Below are 16399 nucleotides of genomic sequence, written 5' to 3'. Positions count from 1 at the left end.
CTTCTGTCTTGGGCTCCTGTTGCTCCAGGGGTGCCATTAGAGAGGGCTTCTGTGTAGCCTTAATGGTCCCCAGCCAGCAAGGCTTCCTAACATAGGACTTCCATAGCTCTTAGGTTCTCTCTTAGGGCCATAGAAGCCTGAACATAAGGAACTTCTGCCCATTTCCCTTGCCTTTTGCAAAAGATGTCTAACTGTAGGATGGTATTATAGTTGAGGCTCCCATTTTCTGACCAGGCCTCGTCCTCAAGTCTATATTGGGGCCAGCCTTCATTACAGAACAAATGAGCTTTTTTTCATTTTAAAGAATCTAGAGAAAACTTGTCCCAGTGAATCAAAATGCACCTGAGGTGTGAGTCCTTGGGGATGGAGGAGGTGTTTCCCATCGTTCCTTCAGGGAGAGGATGCTCCTGTAACAGAAAGGATCATTAGCATTAGGAGGTCCCTTGGCGGCTCTCTAAGACAGAACTAGCTCTAGGTGTCCCCATCCACCTAGTCCTGCTGACCTTATCCATAATAGGAGTTAGCTACTCCCCCATGTGGCAGTCCTGATGGCTCTAGCATCCTGGGACCTGTGTCCTATCCTGGCATCTGCAGTACCCAGGATGAGTGACCTTCCTGAAGGCTTCTCTATAGATTCTATAGATTAGTCACTGTGTCCTGGGATATGTTCCCCTGCAATGGACATCCTCATGGTTCCAAGACCTATTTAGGTCCCAGCCTTTTTTTTCTGTAAAAAGGTGGTAAGTTTCAGAACATAGGCATGGCCATTAAGGGAGTTGGTTTGTGAAAAAACCCTCTTTCTTCCTTTCCTTTTTGTGGGTGGCACCCCCCAGGTCCTTGGTGCCATCCTCCCCCTCACCCCTTCCTACATGTGCTCCAGGCAGCAGGAAGTGGGGATGGGTGCAGGGGCAGATATAGAGCCTGAGGCGGAGGCACCACATCTGCATTTGGGAGACAGAGGGCCCTGTGACCCTGGAAGGACACTCCCAATCCTGTGACCCTGGAGGAAGCAAGCATAGCAAATGCAGGTCATTGCCTAGGCATGTATCCCCAGCACACGGCCGTGTGCACAACACACCCAGCATGAGTGGCCTGTCCCACCCCAACAGGGTGGGGTGGGGGTGGGGTCAGGGTGGACCCTGGAGGGGGCCAGCCAAACACCAGGAAATGGGCATTGAACAATGGCAGCCCAGACTTTGTCCTACCACCATGAGTTCCAACCACATGGTGTGGAATATTCACTGGGGAAGGAGGAGTTTGGGGGTCATATTCCCTGATTTTCATCCCAGCTCCATCTTTCCAAGGATAGGACTTTTGTCCTTATTTAGCTTAGATCAGAAGAGTCATGGTGTGTGTGGATGATGGGTACTTCTTAGCTGCAAGGCTCATTTTGTTGTAATGAGAGCATAATGAGCAACAGGTTACATTTGGATGAAGGAGATTCCCACCTTCTTTTGTCTGCCTCCAGGACACATCACCCAAAATGTGTCATTTCCTGTCAGTCTGGAGGCTCCTGATTTTCTTTGTCTGCCCATGGACCCTCACTGTTTACAAGATGCATGATTTCCTGCCACCTGGCCCCTGCCCCCATTTCTCTGCTCATATCTAGCAACCTGCCTTCTGTAACACTTTCAAATTCACTAATCTCTTCTTTTGCATTGTCTATTCTCCTTTTTTTTTTTTTTGCCTTTTTCCAAATTTTTATTGGATCAAATTATCTAGGATACTTCCTAAAGTTTACATTCTATATTCTATGCTATTTATAATTGCCAAAAATTATAACACAGAGAAATAAAATTGGAGCATCCTCATAAAAACCTAATAATGACCTAATTTATTAGTGAAATGTAAAGTCCTAAAATTGATTTAGTTAACAATTATTCATTAGTTATCTTCAATTCAATTTTCATAGGAAAATAAGTCCCCTAGAAGAGACATTTCTTTCAAGAATAGTAAACATAGTTTATATGTGTTTTTTTTCTACAAAAACAGCATAATAAATTTCTTAACATTATACCTGTGAAGAGCTCACGTTGCCTAATTTTATTTTTCTTTTCTGCTCCACGTTTTATTTTTTACTGTAAATAGTAATTTACATATTTTCTTATGCTTTCTTGTTATGATTGCTTTCCTTTTAAAAGGTTTTTATTGGAGTATAGTTGATTTACAATGTTGTGTTAGTTTCAGGTGTACAGCAAAGTGAATCAGTTATGCATATACATATAGCTACTCTTTTTTTTTTTTAATATTCTTTTCCATATAGGCCATTACAGAGATTGAGTAGAGTTTCTCGTGCTATACAGTAGGTTCTTATTTGTTATCTATTTTATAAATAGTAGTGTGTATATGTCAATTCCAATCTCCCAATTTATCCCTCTACCCCTTATCCCCTGGTAACCATAAGTTTATTTTCTACATCCATGACTCTACTTCTGTTTTGTAAATTAGTTCATTTGTACCCTTTTTTTTTAGATTTAACATATAAGCGGTATCATATATTTGTCCTTCTGTGTCTGACCTACTTCATTCAGTATGACAATCTCTAGGTCCATCCATGTTGCTGCAAATGGCATTGTTTTGTTCTTTTTTATAGCTGAGTAATATTCCACTGTACATATGTAACACATCTTCTTTATCCATTCCTCTGTTGATGGACATTTTTAGGATATTCCATGCCCTGGCTATCGTAAATAGTGCTGCAATGAACAGTGAGGTGCATATATCTTTTTGAATTATGGTTTCCTTCAAGTGTATGCCCAGGAATGGGATTGCTGGGTCATATGGCAGTTGTTCTCCATAGTGGCTGTACCAATTTACTTTCCCACAAACAGTGTAGAAAGTTTCCCTTTTCTCCAAACCCTCTGCAGAATTTATTATTTGTAATCTGCCTTTCATCTCAACCAGTGTATTTTTCATCTCCAACAGTTTATTTTATTTTTTTTATTTCCAGAAGTTCATTCTGTGTTTTTTACATCATCTATGTGTCTTTTATGTGCTTATTCTTTCCTTGAACTTCCCTTGGAAAATAGTTTGACAGTTTCTTATAAAGCTAAGACTATACTAGCTGTACCATCCGGCATTTCCACTCCTAGATATTTACACAAGAGAAATGGGGAAACACATCCACCAAAAGAGTTGTAGAAAAATGTTCATAGCAGCTGTATTTATAGTAGCCAACAACAAAAAAATCAATCAACAGGAGAATAAATCAACAAATTGCCATATATCTGTTCAATTGAATGCACTTGAAAATTAAAAGGAACACTCATACATTCAATAACATGGATGAACCTCAAAAACTGTACACAGACAAAAACAGGAACCAGACAAAAAACAGTGCAAGCTGTATGTTTGATTCCATTTATATGAAATTTTAAAATGGGCAAAACTTAATCTATATTGAAAGAAAATATATCAGTTGTTGCTAGGAACAAGAGTTGAGAGGGTTGACTGCAAAAGAGCACTGCTGAACGTTTTAAGTTAAATAGAAATAGTCTGTAGCCTGTTTCAGGTAGTGAGTACACAGGTTTATACACAATTGCCAAAATGAATTGAACTCTTGATATCTGTGCTTTTTCTTGTAAAGTAGATTATACCTCATTAATGTTGACTTAAACTTTAAAATAATTATGTCAATTATGGGGTCTCAGCACTGGCCATCATTTTCTATTTGTTTACTGAATTCTTTACTTGGGAAATTATGATTGTAGCTCCTTGAGAGTCCTTTATTATTTTTCTATTTCAGTCTTCATCTATCTCTGTCAGCAAGTTTTCTTTCTGATGAATGTATTATATATTCTCACTGATGCCTCTATTTCTGGCAGTTTGGATGCTTTAAATGAATTATTTAACTCGTTAGCTCATTGTAGTTTAGGTATGGTTGTTGGAGTATTCTAACCAGTTTTTTGTACAAAGGGGGAAGGAAAAAGCACTTTAAATGTATCCCCTTGGGTTGGCTGTTTAGAAGCAGGCAGGCTGCTAGTCCTCTGCTGCAGCCCCTTTGATTTCCACATACTCTTACAGCATTAAGAACAATGAAGACTCTACAAAATGTCGAATGACAAAACTAAAACAAGTTAGTAACAAGCTTGATGTCCTTTATTCTAGGGAAAAGTTCACAGACTGGGGGAGTGTAGTGTCTCATAAGCAGTGGTGCACTCTTCCTGAGGGATTTTGGGTAAGAGTTTTCTAACAACGTTAGAAGTGGCAACATGAAAAAAGGGCATTTTTGCCTGGGGTTTTGTATCTGACTTATTTAGAAAGATGAAGGAACAAGAAAATATGTATGAGCCCAGAGCTGGCTTGGCATTTTGTGATTGGCTGATTGAACATACAGTTGACCCTTGAACAGAGCAGGGGTTGGGGGCACAATCCAAATATAACTTTACTGTCCATATCCACAGTTTCATATCGGAAAATTCCACCAACCTGGGATCATGTAGTACTGTAGTACATGTTTGTTGAAAAACAATCCACATATAAGTGGACCCACACAGTTTAAAACCACATTGTTCAAGGGTCAACTGCACCACATTTCTGTCAACTGCTTTTCTGGTCAAGTGTAGTGTTTATAGGAGTACAAAAGTTTGGTTGGCTGACATTACATTCCAGGCAGGAGTGGCTCCATCTTGGGTCTAGAAATTTATTTCAACACAATATATTCAATTATTTTTGCCATTTGGTGGCCTTATTGACTATGGAAACACATATTAACTGATGGTTACCTGCTCCCTGAGAATCAACAGATCACTGTGCCGCCAGCCCTTTCCAGGATCGTTAATGTGCCTTAAGGGTATTTAATATGATTAATCCTGCGGAAAAAAAAAAGAGGAAAGTATAAATTAAAGGAGAAAAACATAAGAGAGATAAAATAAAATTTAAAAGTATAACAACTATTTTGATTCTTATATGAATAATCTATAGAATACGAATTGGTGGGGAAATTTGAACTGACAGGATAGTAATTTTTATTATTTGTTTTTATATGTGATAGTGTTATTATGATTACAATTTAAAAGAGTTATTATCTTTAGACATTTAAAAATAACCTGGTCAGAAACCTCAGATTAATTAATTAATTAAAATTTTTCCCAAGAAAAATATATATTTTAGGTTGTAATCCAGGAGAACGGAAACTTTGTAAAATTGTCCTTTGTTCCACATAGATACTAAATGTTAAGTAGTGTGGCAGATACTGCAGAATGTCTACTCAAAGCCATTTAAAACTCGCTTTTACCTTACTTTAATGACACCTAGAAACCTAAAATATTCACCTTTTCATATTCCTTCTTTTGCAGATAATAAAATGTAAGAGTAAGAAGTTTAGGGATGTCTTTTGGAATTCTTTTGAAAGGGACCAGATCAATGGCTATGTGGAAATAAACAAAGACCACCCAAATGAGAACAAGGAAAGGCTATTTATTCAGAGCTTGCTATAGCATGTCTGGTAGCATCACTTGTATTTAGCAGAGACTCAAAGATAAGCACAGGAGTGGGAAAGCTTTATAGTGGTAAAAAGGGAAGACTTCAGGTATGCTCTGATAGGAGGCTGTTGGCATGGGGGAAGCAGTAGGCAGGCTAACTAGAAGTGGGGCATCCTATGTGATTGGTTAAGGGTACATATTTAACTTCCTCCAGTTAGAAAAGGGAACAAAAATTAGAGTAGTTGTCAGCCATTAACCAAGTCCTGACCACTTGGGTCGGATTGTTTCAGGGCTCATTGTTTGGATTCCTAAATTGGTTGCTAGAGACAGTAGACTGACTTCCTAGAATGGCTACTGTAGATAATGAGTTGGCTTTCCAGGTTGGCTGCTGAAGATTTGGGGTCAGAGTACTATTTTTATATATGGTCTGGCCATTCTCCACTTGTGTATTCAGTCTCTCAGCAGTTTCATTGACATTTTGCCTTTTGCCCTTCACCTTTCTCCCTCTTTGTAGGTGCATTAATTACATTGAAAACACAAGGACAAAAAACACATGTTGAGGATGGTAAAACATGAAATAGAGAGACTGGGCCCTTGATGACATTCTTTCTGAATTGCAAAGGTCCTGGACTGCCTAACTACAGACTTCTTGTTACATAAGAAAGCCTCTTCTTGCTTGAAGCACAATTAGTGTAGCTATCTGTTGTTTGTAGCTAAATGAATTCTTAACTGGTAAAGGTAGGTCACTGATATGAGTGAGGAGACAGTCTAAGTGGATGGAGCGAACAGCAACTTAATGGAATCCTAAACACTCTTCCTGCGATACGGGATAAATAATCAAGATTTTCTGGGTCCCTCTAAAAGTACTATAGAAGCAGTTGAGAGCAGATTGGCAGTTAAATTATGTTTATACAGATTGTGTTGAGTTTATTGCCAAACTTATTTATACTACCCATATTTGTTACTGAAGTTATATACATAAATAATATCATGCAAAGTTGGGAAACATGAGTACAAAAAAAAGAAGTGTTTCTATAGAAACTAAATTGAATGCTTTGGTAAGACTTAATGCCAGAGAGATACAAAAAATAACTGCTATATAATTAAGTGAAGTTAAGACAACCTTAAAAGACTGGAGAACAAATCATAACAATTTTAAAAGTTTTCATATTGAGACTAATTCACAAGGATATATAAATTATTGCTCCAGTATATAAAAAAAAGTGAGACAGGAAGTTGTAGAAGTTGTACCATGGATAAGATTTAGATAAGAGAGGTGATGTGAGGGGGACCTCAATTACTGCTCCATACTTAAAATTATAACAACAAAATAACCATTGGCAGTATATCAAAAGAATGGTGAATGAATGTGTATTGGATTAACCAACCAACCTCTGTTTTCAATTTTCTTATTTACACATGTGTTTTGTAGATATATTATGATTTCTTTCCTGAGGTTATTATAATTAAAAGGGTACATTGAAAAGCCCAAATATTTAAATAATTTGATTACATTTTGTTTGTTTATAGTTTTCAATCTAAAAAGGTTATGTGTAAAGTTCTTATTTAAAAAATCTAATGGCAGCCTCTAATGACAGCTTACTGACTCATTTCAATAAAATATATAGGTATATTTTACAGGAAATATAGGTTATTTTTCTGTTTAGTACACAACACAAATCTGTGTTACCTATTTATTAGTTGTCCTCTTTATCTTAGTATATTTTTTAGCTCATTAGTTCTATATAAATATATCTCATTGAAATTTTTCTTCCATTTATTTTTTTTACAGAATGCAGGCCTCTCACTGTTGTGGCCTCTCCCCTTGCAGAGCACAGGCTCCAGATGCACAGGCTCAGTGGCAATGGCTCATGGGCCCAGCCGCTCTGTGGCATGTGGGATCTTCCCGGACTGGGGCATGAACCCATGTCCCCTGCATTGGCAGGAGGACTCTCAACCAATGTGCCACCAGGGAAGCCCATTTCCATTGTTTTTTCCATGCATTTTTATCCATTTTTCCGTGTATATATGTTCTTGCTGTTTTATTTCAGAAATATATACTCAATTTAAAAAAAAAAAATCTACTGTAGCTTTTACCTTTGTGCCAATAAATTAGTCCTCTTGAATGGGGTTTCTTTATTTACATCCCCTTTAGGCATCATAATTTTTACTTATGTTTTTCTTGCTATTTAAAAATATATCACAAACCCATATTTTATTCTACTCAATATTTTTCTAAAAATGGCTCTTCCAGCTGTCAGTATATTGCTAGATTTGTGATTTATCCCAATCTTCTTTTGATACAGGAAGTGAATATTCTGAATTTCATTATTGTTATATTTGGACTATTTTCCATTTTCTTATTTCTTCTTATTATTTTTTTCTATTATACCTGTTTAAATTATGAACTGTATACTGTTTGAGATATAGCTGAAATCTGCTGAGACAATGGACTAAATCTGACGTTATTGGGAGGCATCTAACTATTGCTCTAGATTCCAAAGGAAAGTGCTATGAATAACATATACTTCATGAAGGTAAATGTGGAAATTACAGGTTTCTAGGTGTGTTGGAAACTATAGGCTTTAAAACTAATTTCCTGTCAAAAGTTATACATTCTGTGAAAAAAATCATTGAGAAAAGATCAAGTAGTATAATATAGGAAATGTAGATTTCCTTGAAAGAGAAAAAAACAAAAACTCTAAATGAAGTTATTTCCTTCAATATCTTTTCTATGAGTTTCAGTCAAAAAGAATTTAAGGCAACTGATGGTACCTCTTTATGACTGTGTAACATCTAAGTGTGTGAATAAAATTTATTTACCACATTTCATTGTCACAACAACTCTTCAAAGTAGATTCTGTTATTCACAGGGAGGGAACTAAAGCTCAAAAAGCTTAAATAACATTCCCAAAATTGTTTGGGAATTTTTAAATAACATTCTCAATGACTTAGAAAGTTGTGAAGTAGGGATTTAAACATAGTTCACTCTAACTCAACAACTCTCTCTCAAATAAAACAGAAAAAACAAAAAAAACCCACACCCAAAAATATATGTTCACCATTCTGGATTGTGTATTAACAACAAAACCTGGGATAAGAAAAAAAATGTTCCTTAGAAAACAGACCTGTGGTTGCTAAGGGGGAGGGGTTAGGGGAGATATGGAGTGGGAGTTTGGGGTTAACAGATGCAAACGATTGTATATAGATAATAGTTAAGGTCCTACTGTATAGCACAAGGAACTATATTCAATATCCTATGATAAGCCATAACGGAAAAGATTATGAAAAATAATATGTATATATATGTATAAATGAATCACTTTACTGTACAGCAGAAATTAACACAACATGGTAATTCAACTATACTTCAGTTAAAAAAAAAAAGAAGATTGAGGAAACAGTTATCTTCCAAACGAAAGGCAAGGTGCCTTTACCAAATGAAAGGGAAATGATTTAAACAAAGAAAAGAAAAGAAAGGAAATGTTCTTAAAGTACATCAGAATTTTATTGTAGCAAGCTGTAAAGAAATTCAGACTCTGATACAATCTAAATGTAATTTTCATTCCTATGTTTTCCTCATCTCAGTTGTAATGGATATCTATAGCTGAGCCATTTTCATCTTTCTTTTGGTCAAAATCTTATTGGGTATATATATTCATAGATGTTTATTTTCATGTGTAATGAAAAAGATGATCCTGGCAATTTCACTGTTGCACAGGCACATCTTATAGAAAAAGAATTTTCCTACAGGTTTTTTGTTTTTTAAATTCAGATAATCTCCTAGCCTGTGATAAACCACAAAATGTTACCTTTTGTAGCTTATTTTACTCTTTGCAAAAAGGAAAGGCAGTGGCTCTTATATTTCTAGATACAAGGAAATCAAAGATCACTTTATAATGTTGATTGGTATTTACATAATAACATTAGAAAGATTAATGACAAAGGAAAATTTAAAAAGAAGTCAATTTTTTATATACACCTTATTCTTTCTTTCTCCATTGACCTGTAACTGATACAATCATTATTTAAAACAAAGCCAAAATAATTTTTTTAAACCTGCTGTTTTATATTTCTTTCATTTATCTAAAGACCATTGTGATACAATTTTGATATATCACAGAAAGTCCCAAGAGGAAAATATTCTGATTCTTCATATTTTATCTTGCATACAAATTGCCTCTTGAGGAATTCTACATAAATCAAAATTATAATTTGCAACTCAGAATAAAAAGTATTAAATATACTTACTTATTGTTTTCCTGAAAGAAATGCTGCCTAAATAGAAACATCATTGAAGAAAAAAGTAATCTTTCCTGGTTTTGCAATGTTTAAATTTAGATACACTGTATTTGTGACTTCTGTAGAAGAAATATATTTGATTTGTTTATGTCTTTTCTCTGCATTATTTGAAAAGTAAATTTTAGAGGTGCCAAGTTTATTAAAAGATATGGCATTACTCAATGTAGTTGGAAGGGCTAAGTTTAAACCGCACTGTAAACTATAAATGGTCTAAGGCAGAAATCCTGTTTTGTCTCTAGTTTAGCAAGTTCTACTGATTTGCTCTTTGATATGTTTGGCAGTCACCCTCCATTATTTTAAAGAATATATTTTTTAGAGCAGCAGTTTTAGGTTCACAGCAAGATTGAGAGGAAGGTACTGAAATTTCCCATATACCCATGCCCCCACACAGGTATACCTTCCTCCATTATCAACATCCCCAATTAGAGTGGTACACTTGTTACAATCAATGAACAAGTAACACATCACTATCAAACAAGGTCCATTGTTTACATTAAGGTTCACCCTTGCTGTACATTCTGTGGGTTGGGACAAATTCATAATGACATGTATCCCCCATTATAGTATGATACAGAATAACTTCACTGCTCTAAAAATCTTCTGTGCTCTGCCTCTTCATTCCTGCCTCCCCACTAATTTCTGGCAACCACTGATGTTTTTTACTATCTCCATAGCTTTTCTTTGCCAGAATGTCATAAAACTGGAATCACAGAATATATAGCCTTTTAAGAATGGCTTCTTCCTTATTCATTTAAGTGTCCTCCGTGTCTTTTTGGGTTGATAGCTCATTTCTTTTTAGAGTTGAATAATCCACAGTGTGGATTAAAAGCACACAGGTACCACAGTGTGTTTATCTATTCACCTACTGAAGGACATCTTGGTTGCTTCCAAGTTTTGACAATCATGAATAAAGTGACTATAAACATCTGTTCAAACTTCCCCGTGGACATGATTTTTCACCCCTTTGGGTAAATATCAAGGAGCATGATCATTGGACCATATGGTAAGAGTATGTTTAGTTTTGTAAGAAGCAGTCAAACTGTTTTCCAGTGTGGCTGTAGCATTTTGAATTCCCATCAGCAATGAATGAGAGTACCTGTTGCTTCACATTGTCTCCAGTATTTGAATTTATCAGTGTTGCAGATTTCGGCCTTACTAATAGTTGTGAAGCAATTTTAATTTGCATTTCCCTGAAGACAAATGATGTGAAGTGTTGTTTAATATGCTTATTTATCATCTATATATCTTCTTTGGTGAGGTGTCTGTTAAGGTCTTGGGCCATTGGTTAATCCAGTTGTTCATTTTGTTAAATCATTTTAACAGTTCTTTGAATAGTTTGAATAAAAATAATTTATGTGATATATCTTTTCCAAATATTTTCTCCAAATATGTGGCTTGTCTTTTCATTCTGTTGACAGTGCCTTTTGCAGAGAACAAATTTTTATTTTTAAAGAAGTCCAGCTTATCATTGCTTTCTTTCATAGATTGTACCTTTGATGTTATATCTAAAAAGTCATCACTAAACCCAAGGTCATGTAGATTTTCTCCTATGTTATTTTCTAGGATTTATTTTCTAGTTATAGTTTTGCATTTTACATTTATATCTGTGATCTATCTTTAGTTAATTTTTGTGAAAATTGTGAAGTCTGTGTCTAGATTCATTTCTTTGCATGAGGATGTCCAATTGTTCCAGCATGATTTGTTGAAAAATTTATCTTTTCTCCCTTGTATTACTTTTACTCCTTTGTTGAAGATCAGTTAACTATATTTATGTGGGTCTATTTCTTGGCTTTATATTCTCTTCCATTGATCTGTTTGTCTGTTCTTAGGCTAATATTACACACTCTTGATTATTATACCTTTAGAGTATTGGCATATAGGTGCTTGTAGTAATCTCTCATGATCCTTTGTATTTCTGCAATGTCAGTAGTTACTTCTCCTTTTTCATTTCTAATTCTAATAATTTGAGTCTTCTCCTTTTTCTTTTGGTTGAGTCTGGCTAATGGTTTATCAATTTTGTTGATCTTCTCAAAGAACCAGCTTTATTTTTATTGATCTTTGCTATTGTTTCCTTCATTTCTTTTTCATTTATTTCTGCTCTGACTTTTATGATTTATTTCCTTCTGCTAACTTTGGGGTTCTGTGATCTTTCTCTAAAGGCTTTAGATGTAAGTTAGTTTGTTTATTTGAGGTGATTCTTGTTTCTTGAGGTAAGTTTGTATTGCTACAAACTTCCCTCTTAAAACTGCTTTTCCTGCATCCCATAGGATTTGGGTCATAATTTTTTTTTTAAACATCTTTATGGGAATAAAATTGCTTTACAATGGTATGTTAGTTTCTGCTTTACAACAAAGTGAATCAGTTATATATATACATATGTTCCCATATCTCTTCCCTCTTGCATCTCCCTCCCTCCCACCCTCCCTATCCCACCCCTCCAGGTGATCACAAAGCACCGAGCTAATCTCCCTGTGCTATAAGTCTGCTTTCCACTATCTACCTTATGTTTGGTAGTGTATATATGTCCATGCCACTCTCTCGCTTTATCACAGCTTACCATTCCCCCTCCCCATATCCTCAAGTACATTATCTAGTAGGTCTATGTCTTTATGTCTGTCTTACCCCTAGGTTCTTCATGACATTATTTTTTTCTTAAATTCCATATATATATATGTGTTAGCACACGGTATTTATCTGTCTCTTTCTGACTTACTTCACTCTGTATGATGTACTCTAGGTCTATCCACCTCATTAAAAATAACTCAATTTCGTTTCTTTTTATGGCTGAGTAATATTCCATTGTATATATGTGCCACAACTTCTTTATCCATTCATCTGATGATGGACATTTAGGTTGTTTCCATCTCCGGGCTATTGTAAATAGAGCTGCAATGAACATTTTGGTACATGACTCTTTTTGAATTTTGGTTTTCTCAGGGTATATGCCCAGTAGTGGGATTGCTGGGTCATATGGTAGTTCTATTTGTACTTTTTTAAAGAACCTCCATACTGTTCTCCACAGTGGCTGCATCAATTTACATTCCCACCAACAGTGCAAGAGGGTTCCCTTTTCTCCACACCCTCTCCAGCATTTATTGTTTCTAGATTTTTTGATGATGGCCATTCTGACTGGTGTGAGATGATATCTCATTGTAGTTTTGATTTGCATTTCTCTAATGATTAGTGACGTTGAGCATTCTTTCATGTGTTTGTTGGCAGTCTGTATATCTTCTTTGGATAAATGTTTACTTAGGTCTTCTGCCCATTTTTGGATTTCGTTGTTTGTTTTTTGTTATTAAGTTGCATGAGCTGCTTTTAAATATTGGAGATTAATCCTTTGTCAGTTGCAAATATTTTCTGCCATTCAGAGGGTTGTCTTTTGGTCTTGTTTATGGTTTCCTTTGCTGTGCAAAAGCTTTGAAGTTTCATTAGGTCCCATTTGTTTATTTTTGACTTTATTTCCATTTCTCTAGCAGGTGGGTCAAAAAGGATCTTGCTGTGATTTATGTCATAGAGTGTTCTGCCTACGTTTTCCTCTAAGAGTTTGATAGTTTCTGGCCTTACATTTAGATCTTTAATCCATTCTGAGCTTATTTTTATGTATGGTGTTATGTATTGATATAATCTCATACTTTTACATGTACCTGTCCAGTTTCCCCAGCACCACTTATTGAAGAGGCTGTCCTTTCTCCACTGTATATTCCTGCATCCCTTATCAAAGATAAGGTGACCATATGTGCATGGGTTTATCTCTGGGCTTTCTATCCTGTTCCATTGATCTATCTTTCTGTTTTTGTTCCAGTACCATACTGTCTTGATTACTGTAGCTTTGTAGTATAGTCTGAAGTCAGGGAGCCTGATTCCTCCAGCTTCGTTTTTTGTTCTCAAGATTGCTTTGGCTATTTGGAGTCTTTTGTGTTTCCATACAAATTGTGAATTATTTTCTTCTAGTCCTGTGAAAAATGCCAGTGGTAGTTTGATAGGGAATGCATTGAATCTGTAGGTTGCTTTGGGTAGTAGAGTCATTTTCACAGTGTTGACTCTTCCAATCCAAGAACATGGTATATCTCTCCATCTATTTGTATCATCTTTAATTTCTTTCATCAGTGTCTTATAATTTTCTGCATACAGGTCTTTTGTCTCCTTAGGTAGGTTTATTCCTAGATATTTTACTCTTTTGGTTGCAGTGCTAAATGGGACTGTTTTCTTGATTTCACTTTCAGATTTTTCATCATTAGTATATAGGAATGCCAGAGATTTCTGTGCATTAATTTTGTATCCTGATACTTTACCAAATTCATTGATTAGTTCTAGCAGATTCCTGGTAGCATCTTTAGGATACTCTGTGTATAGTATCATGTCATCTGCAAACAGTGACAGCTTTACTTCTTTTCTGATTTGGATTCCTTTTATTTCCTTTTCTTCTCTCATTGCTGTGGTTAAAACTTCCAAAACTATGTTGAATAAGAGTGGTGAGAGTGGGCAACCTTGTCTTGTTCCTGATCTTAGTGGAAATGCTTTCAATTTTTCACCATTGAGGACAATGTTGGCTGTGGGTTTGCCATATATGGCCTTAATTATGTTGAGGAAAGTTCCCTCTATGCCTACTTTCTGCAGGGTTTTTATCATAAATGGGTGTTGAATTTGTCAAAAGCTTTCTCTGCATCTATTGAGATGATCATATGGTTTTTCTCCTTCAATTTGTTAATATGGTGTATCACATTGACTGATTTGCATATATTGAAGAATACTTGCATTCCTGTAATAAACCCCACTTGATCATGGAGTATGATCCGTTTAATGTGCTGTTGGATTCTGTTTGCTAGTATTTTATTGAGGATTTTGCATCTATGTTCATCAGTGATATTGGCCTGTAGTTTTGTTTCTTTGTGACATCCTTGTCTGGTTTTTGTATCAGGGTGATAGTGACCTCGTAGAATGAGTTTGGTAGTGTTCCTCCCACTGCTATATTTTGGAAGAGTTTGAGATGGATAGGTGTTAGCTCTTCTCTAAATGTTTGATAGAATTCGCCTGTGAAACAATCTGGTCCTCGGCTTTTGTTTGTTGGAAGATTTTTAATCACAGTTTTAATTTCAGTGCTTGTGATTGGTCTGTTCATATTTTCTATTTCTTCCTGATTCAGTCTTGGCAGGTTGTACGTTTGTAAGAATTTGTCCATTTTTTCCAGGTTGTCCATTTTATTGACATAGAGTTGTTTGTAGTAATTTCTCATGATCTTTTGTATTTCTGCAGTGCCAGTTGTTACTTCTCCTTTTTCATTTCTAATTCTATTGATTTGAGTCTTCTTTTTTTTCTTGATGAGTCTGGCTAAATGGTTTATCAATTTTGTTTATCTTCTCAAAGAACCAGGTTTTACTTTTATTGATCTTTGCTATTATTTCCTTCATTTCTTTTTCATTTATTTCTGATCTGACTTTTATGATATCCTTCCTTCTGCTAACTTTGGGGTTTTATTTTTCTTATTTTTCTAATTGCTTTAGGTGAAAGGTTAGGTTGTTTATTCGAGATGTTTCCTATTTCTTAAGGTAGGATTGTATTGCTATAAACTTCCCTCTTAGAACTGGTTTCGTTACATCCTATAGATTTTGGGTCATCGTGTCTCCATTGTCATTTGTTTCTACGTATTTTTAATTTAACTCTGTGTTTTATTCAGTGATCACTTCATTATTAAGTAGTGTATTGTTTAGCCTACATGTTTTTGTATTTTTTACAGATATTTTCCTGTAATTGATATCTAGTCTCATAGCATTGTGATCGGAAAAGATATTTGATAAAATTTCGATTTTCTTAAATTTACCAAGCCTTAATTTGCGACCCAAGATATGATCTATCCTGGAGTACATTCCATAAGCACTTGAGAAAAATGTGTATTCTTTTGTTTTTGGATGGAGTGCCCTATAATTATCAGTTAAGTCCACCTTGTTTAATGTATCATTTAAAGCTTGTGTTTTTTTATTTATTTTCATTTTGGATGATCTGTCCATTGGTGAAAGTGGGGTGTTAAAGTCCCCTACTATGGATATGTTACTGTTGTTTTCCCCTGTTAAGCCTGTTAGTATTTGCCTTATGTATTGATGTGCTCCTATGTTGGGTTCATAAATGTTTACAATTGTTATATCTTCTTCTTGGATCAATCCCTTGATCATTATGTAGTGTCCTTCTTTGTCTCTTCTAATAGTCTTTATTTTAAAGTCTATTTTGTCTGATATGAAAATTGCTACTCCAGCTTTCTTTTCATTTCCATTTGCATGAAATATCTTTTTCCATCCCCTTACTTTCAGTCTGTATGTGTCTCTAGGTCTGAAGTGGGTCTCTTGTAAACAGCAAATATATGGGTCTTGTTTTTGAATCCATTCAGCCAATCTGTGTCTTTTGGTGGGAGCATTTAGTCCATTTACATTTAAGGTAATTATTGATATGTATGTTCCTATTCCCATTTTCTTAATTGTTTTGGGTTCATTATTGTAGGTCTTTTCCTTCTCTTGTGTTACTTGCCTAGAGAAGTTCCTTTAGCAGTTTAGTTTAGTAGTGCTGAACTCTCTCAGCTTTTGCTTGTCTGTAAAGATTTTAATTTCTCCATCAAATCTGGATGAGATCCTTGTTGGTTAGAGTAATTTTGGTTGCAGGTTTTGCTCCTTCATCACTTTAAATAT

This window comes from Lipotes vexillifer, unplaced genomic scaffold (genome assembly GCF_000442215.2).
Source record: "Lipotes vexillifer unplaced genomic scaffold, Lipotes_vexillifer_v1.1 scaffold8, whole genome shotgun sequence".
In the NCBI taxonomy this organism is placed as follows: domain Eukaryota; kingdom Metazoa; phylum Chordata; class Mammalia; order Artiodactyla; family Lipotidae; genus Lipotes; species Lipotes vexillifer.
This window is presented reverse-complemented; position numbering follows the sequence as displayed.